The 7162-nt window shown below is 39.9% G+C and overlaps 1 pseudogene; it reads right to left on the reverse strand.

Moving 5' to 3' along the window:
• Positions 1-877: 877 nt before the first annotated feature.
• LOC695773 (large ribosomal subunit protein uL23 pseudogene) lies at positions 878-1605 on the reverse strand (annotated as a pseudogene).
• Positions 1606-7162: the final 5557 nt, after the last annotated feature.

Below are 7162 nucleotides of genomic sequence, written 5' to 3' on the forward strand. Positions count from 1 at the left end.
ACCCCATCTCAAGTAAAAATACAAAAATTAGCTAGGCATAGTGGAGCGCACCTGTAATCCCAGCTACTAGGGGGGCTGAGGCGGGAGAACTGCTTGAACCCCAGAGATGGAGGTTGCAGTGAGCCGAGATGGGACTCGGCTGGTGGACAGAGCAACACTCTGTATTTAAAAAAAAAAAAAAGCCCTTTGTTCCCCTCACTCCCACTCTTTTTTTTTTTTTTTTTTTTTTTTTAATTCTTGTCCTTTATTGGATAAGGGCTGAGAGAAGCAGACAGACCAGTTGGACATAGTAGATGGGTGTGCGAGGTCAAAGTGCTACCTGAAAGCCAACCAACCCACACTCCTCTGAAATGAATGCTAATCCCCTTCAAACTGTGGGCATCGGATTCACACACAGCCTCTTCCAGGGATAAAAGAAGGGGTTCTTGTAAAGCCTCTTCTTTTCTTTTTTCTTTTTCTTTCTTTCTTTTTTTTTTTTTTTTTTTGAGACAGAGTCTTGCTCTGTCACCCAGGCTGGAGTTCAGTGGCCGGATCTCGGTTTACTGCAACCTTCGCCTCCCAGATTCTCCTGCCTCAGCCTCCTGAGTAGCTGGGACTACAGGTGCCCACCACCACGCCCGGCTAATTTTTGTATTTTTAGTGGAGATGGGGTTTCACCACGTTAGCCAGGCTGGTCTCGAACTCCTGGCCTCAACTAATTTGCCCACCTGGACCTCCCAAAGTGATGGTGGGCGTGAGCCACTGCCACCCGGCAGCTTCTTGTTTTCTTCCCTCTAGTATGGAGACAAGTTCTGGTTTTCCTAGGACAACTAGCTCTAGTCACAAAGATCTCTTCAGTAATCAAGCATGGTGGAGTGGCAGTGAGTGTTCCGAAAGGATAAGAAGAACAGGAGTCTTTCCCAGGCCCCATTACAACCTCAGTACCTGTGAGTGGCATCCCCAGCCCAACCAGAAGTTGACAAAGAGGCATGTACCTGTGAAAAGATACATATATTTAGAACTAGCCAGCTGGACTCAGTTTAGATGACCCCAATTTTGTTGGCAATATCCCAGTTTTGTTGGGTCAGCAACAAAGGTGATCCCAATTTTGTTGGCAATATCCAAAGCATTGTAATCAGGAGCCAGTGGAGCTTATGCCTTCTTCCTCCATCAGGCCTAATCAGGGTATTGACCTTGGCCACATCAATGTCATAGAGCTTCTTCACAGCCTGTTTGATCTGGTGCTTGATGGCTTTAACATCCACAGTGAACGCAAGTGTTTTGTTGTCTTCTGTCTTCTTCATGGCAGACTCAGTGGGCAGAGGAAACTTGGTGATAGCATAGTGGTCAAGCTTGTTTCTCCTGGGGACGGTCTTCCGAGGATATTTGGGCTGTCTCCTGAGTCGCAGTGTCTTGGGCTGTGGGAAGGTGGTGACATACAGACCTTTTTCTTTGTGGCTGTGGACACCTTGCAACACTGCCTTCTTGGCCTTCAAAGCCTTCGCTTTGGCTTTGGCTTTAGGAGGGGCAGGAGCTTCCTTCTTATCTTTTTGTGCCATCTTGTGGAAAGGGCACTCCCATTCTTTATTGTGAAAAAAATCCAAATATACAGGTAATAGATATGCCTTTTCGTAATACTATTTGAGTAAGTTGCAGACATCAAAATGCTTCACCCTAAATAATTCAGCATATCTCTCCTAAGAATGAGGACATTTGCTTCATAACCACAGTATCATTCCACCTATGAAAGCATCAATTCCCCAATATCACTTAATAATCTGTTTTCAAGTTTCCATGATGTACAATCATGGAATGTCTATAACAGCTGTTTTTTTCTGAGCTAGGATACTACCTACGCTAGTGTGTTGCATTTATGTATTATATTTAAATAAGAAGCAATCTAAAGTATTCACTCACTATTTTCTATGCATATCATACAGATATTATAAAGAGACAGATGTTTACAGGATGTTTTTCATTGAGAGCTGGTGCTTTAGAAAAGCATATTTCTGTGTACACCAGAAAAGTCTAGGAGGAATGTCTTTTAATACAACATTGACAGTATAATTGAAGCTGTATTAATTAAACAGTAACATTTGTACTTTGTTAACTCCTGGAATACTACATCAACTTTATGGATTATGTTGGAATCTCTGCTCAACGTGACTTCTAAAGTGTAATTGGTTGGGTTTTTTCTAGATAATGGAAAGAAGCTGTTTAGTATAATAATTTATATCACTCCAGGCAAAACCTCTAGCTTGCCTTGCTTCACTTTACAAAACAAAATGAACATTGCACCCTAAGCATTTTACTCATGGTTTAATTTTAGATCCTGGCCTGCTGAACTGGGCTTTATGTGTCCTTCCCTTTTATGCCACCCCTAGGAAGTCAGACATTCAGAAAATAATAACTATTTGTCTTCTAAGTTGTTACTTAATGTTTACATAAGAAGCAATTTAAAATATTCCCTTGCTAATTTTTGTACATCTCATTGACTTTCTTCCTTACCTGTATTGTTCATTAATTCTGTCAAGAAGAGGGACAGATTTACACAATTCCCTAAAAGTGACTAGTGGCCAATGTAATTTTTTTCTTGGAGACTAGTACTGTATTAAATAGGATTATTTTAACATTTCATAAAGTATCAGGTGCTACTTAAATTACTTCTGGGAAACCACATTTAAAACAATTTTAGCATTGTTTTAAGGTAAGTTCTGTAATCAGTACCATCGTTTTTTCTTCTAGCTCTAGTTTTAAAAGCACAGAGGACTAGAGGACTCATTACTAGAGTATTTTTAATTCAGTGTATATTTATAGTGGCACCTGTGGAATTCAGTTGTGATATTAAGTAATTTGAAATCTAAGCTGTTGGAACTCCAAATTATTTTGAGCCTTAAAAGAATGTGATTATGGGGCCTGAAAAGCAGCTATATCCTAGGCAGCTGTAACCAGGCAGCTGTAAACTTTGTTTCTCTGATTATAGACCTTCTTTCTTATCTGTATTGGTTTGTAAAATGTTGTAAATGACTGAAGAGTGTCAGGGAAAACCTCTTCCCTCTCCATTGTTAATCTTCATTATAGATTAGCCTCCCTCTTACCTTTCTCAGGCAAAGACATAATGACTATCTCATTATCTTAAGATGAAATGTTAAATACACTCTTTTAAATTGGAAACAAAATGAAAATCCTCTATAAAGAAAACAAGCTGTATGGAAAAGAAAACAAATGAATTAATGTGTTGTAATTCTCAAACCAGCCTTGTATAGAAAAATGTTGTAATACTGTTAAATTTCTTTGTCTTCTTCCTATAAAAGCAAGAACTTAATTTTAACTTCAGAGCACTGACCCCATTTCTCTGGAGTCTGCGTGAGCTGGAATGGCTATTAACCAGCTTTTCACTTGAATAAACTCTTTAGAACACGATTCTGACCCTTTTCATTATTTCAGGTTGACACATCTAAATGCTGCATTCACTCCCCGTCAAATCAAAAATTGTTTTCCTGATCATTAAGAATCTATAGATAACTACAAACAGCAGTAGATCTTGGGCAGCTAAATTCTTTTTTTTTTTTCCTTGAGATGGAGTCTCTCTGCTCTCAGTCACTCTGTCACCCAGGCTGGAGTGCAGTGGTGCGATCTCAGCTCACTGCAACCTCCACCTCCCTGGTTCAAACAATTCCCCTGCCTCAGCCTCCCAAGTAGCTGGGATTACAGGCGCACGCCACCACGCCCGGCTATTTTTTTTTTTTTTTTTTTTTTTTTGGCATTCTTAGTAGAGACGGGGTTTCACCATTTTGGCCAGACTGGTCTTGAACTCCCGACCTCAGGCAATCTACCCGCCTTGGCCTCCCAAAGTGCTGGGATTTTACAGGCATGAGCCACTGCACTTGGCCTGGACAGTAATTTAACTGCTCTGCTGTTTACTACCTCTCCCACCTTGGAAAATACCCCTCCCAATTCCCCAGTCCCCATACCCTTACACCCCAAAATGACCCTAAGTCTGTATGTCTACTTGCAGTTGTAACATTCTGTTACTCTATAAAAAGGTTTTGAGGAAAAATATATGAAGGAACAGTGCAGGTTACAGGGGTTGTAGGAGTATGTTAGACCATGGGTCAGCAAACTAGGAGGGCCAAATCTGATCTGCTGCCTGTTTGTTTAATTCAAACTATTTATTTTTCAGAACATAAAGTCCTCAACATTCATATTATAGCAATGCTTTTTTTTATTGTGGCAAAAAACACATAAAATTTACTATCTTAACCATTTCTAAATGTACAGTTCAGTAGTGTTAAGTATATTCATGTTGTTGTGAAACAATTTGAATCTCTGGACCTTTTTCATCTTGCAAATCTGAAATTCTGCACCCATTAAACAACGACCTCCCCTTCCCCACCAGCCCCTCAGCCTCTGGTATCTACCATTCATCTTTCTGTTTCTATGAATTTGATTACTTCAGAGACCTCATATAAGTGCAATCATACCATATTTGCCTTTTTGTGACTGGCTTATTTTGCTTAGCATAATGTCCTCAAGGTTCATCCATGTTGTAGCATGTGACCGGATTTCCTTCCCTTTTAAGGCTGAATAATATTCCATTGTATGTTATTTTAACACATTTTGTTTATCCGTTCATTCATCAATGGATATTTGGGTTGCCTCCATCAGAAAAAAAAAAAAAATTGGAGACCAGTATAGTTAATTGACTCAATTCAGCATGGCTGAGGAGGCCTCAGGAAACTTACAATCATGGCAGAAGGAAAAGCAAACATGTCCTTCTTCACATGGTAGCAGGGAGAAGAAGAATGAGTGAAAGGGGGAAAAGCCCCTTGTAAAACCATCAGATCTCGTGAGAACTCACTATCTTGAGAACAGCATGGAGGTAACCACCCCCATGATTCAATTACCTCCCACTGGGTCCCTCCCATGACACGTGGGGATTATGGAAACTACAAGATGAGATTTGGGTGGGGATACAGTCAAACCGTATCAATAATATATAAAGAATCAAGCCCTCCATAAATAATAGTTATTAGTAGTACTATTATTGTTGCAGGTCCCATCCTCCAGGGAAACCTTCTTTGATTGCTCTCATTGATCTCTCTCCTCTGAATTCCAGGAAAAGCCATTGTGCTGATCGCTTGGCTTTATTATACACTGCTTTGTATTATTGATATTGTGAGTTTGAATCTCAGTGCACAAACTTATACATGCCCAAAATATCTAATTTCTTCACATTCTAGATATCAAATTAATTTCAACCTTTAGTCTCTATCCCACCAAAATGGCTGTCAATTCAACTTAGGGGACTTCCCTGAATTGTGCCATTCTGTGACTCCTGCAGTGATATGGCATTAGAGGAGCCTCCTAATCTACTGTCCATCCAGGTTACCACTTAATGTCCCAGCCCTCATCACCTTGATTCGTGGCTGTGCTTCATAGCCTGCCATGCCTAGGGAATCTTTGAGTTGGGAGAATAAGGTTAAGGATGCAGCATCTCTGGGGTCTGACATGGCCATTCACCCTGGAGTCCAGCCACATCGCTGGTGTTTTTTCATCTGAAAAATAGTATAATAATAATAATAAGAGTTATTAAGAGAATAGTATTCGCAACTGTGGGAGACAGCTGACACAAGAAAATAACTAAAAATTAAACTCCTTTGCTGCTTAAGAGTAGTTTCACATACTGTCATTGTGACACCACACTTTGAATTTCATCTAGAATTTATCAGAAACTGGAAAATACAGGCTAGGCAGATAATATAGTATTTCCATTGTGAGAAAAGTAATATTTATCTTACTAATAATTGGCCAATTTCTTTCTTTTCCTTTTTCTATTTTTTTAAATCTAAAAGACTCAGAATATGATCTTCAAAATGTAAACTCGGCCGGGCGCGGTGGCTCACGCCTGTAATCCCAGCACTTTGGGAGGCCGAGGCGGGCGGATCACAAGGTCAGGAGATCGAGACCACGGTGAAACCCCGTCTCTACTAAAAATACAAAAAATTAGCCGGGCGCGGTTGTGGGCGCCTGTAGTCCCAGCTACTCGGGAGGCTGAGGCAGGAGAATGGCGTGAACCCGGGAGGCGGAGCTTGCAGTGAGCCGAGATCGCGCCACTGCACTCCAGCCTGGGCGACAAAGCGAGACTCCGTCTCAAAAAAAAAAAAAAAAAAAAAAAAAAAAAAAAAAAAAAAAAACAAAATGTAAACTCTAAGCCCCGGGTAGTTAAACTTGATAACTAATGCTGATTAGTTTGGTGATTTAAAAAATATAAATTATAGCTTTTTAGAAATGCTATTTTCCATATGGATTAATATCCACAAAAATACAGGGGAGAGCTTCAAAAATGAAGGGATTAGTCCACCATCATTATCATCTATTCCACCTTGAAAAATTCTGTGCCTTCAAGAACATGTAAGTACCCAGCACTAAGATAATACAAGTGAGTGTGCTACTTTTCATCACAACAATGAATGTTTAGATGTATTTTTAAAATAAAAAAAGACAAGAAATTAGTAAAAGAGGAACTACAGTAGCCAATACATATTTTATGATTAAGAATTATTAGACTTTCAGGCTGGATGTGGTGGCTTACACCTGTAATCGAACCCTTTGGGAGGCCAAGAAAGGAGGATAGCTTGAGGCCAGAGTTTGAGACCAGCCTGAGCAACATAGCAAGACCCTGTCTCTAAAACAAAAACAAAACAACACAAAACCATTAGCCAGGTGTGGTAGTGCACACCAGCTACTCGGAAGGCTGAAGCAGGAGAGTCACTTGAGCCCAGGAGTTCGAGGTTACAGTGAGCTCTGATCATGCCATAGCACTCCAGCCTGAGCAACAGAATGAGACCCTGTCTCTGAAATAAATAAATAAATGATTAGACTTCAGTTTTAATCTTTGTTAATTAGCTTATCCAGAGAAATTCATTGCTAAATCAACCGGGAGAATTTTGAGAAAACCCACCCTGGTTTTCTCCATTGAAAAAGGATCCCACCTATACCTAAGTCATTCAAAAATATGAATCTTTGTGTGAATCTTCATGGAAGGATGCCACTTAGGAAAAATCACTCATTGTTTTGTTCTCTTAGATTTTTTCTCGCATTCCCATGTCGCTGAATTACATAGTTATCGTATGATTGGAACTTAGAAAAAAGAACCAGACATTTTTCAAAATCTAAACAC

Source organism: Macaca mulatta, chromosome 3 (genome assembly GCF_049350105.2).
Source record: "Macaca mulatta isolate MMU2019108-1 chromosome 3, T2T-MMU8v2.0, whole genome shotgun sequence".
NCBI lineage: Eukaryota > Metazoa > Chordata > Mammalia > Primates > Cercopithecidae > Macaca > Macaca mulatta.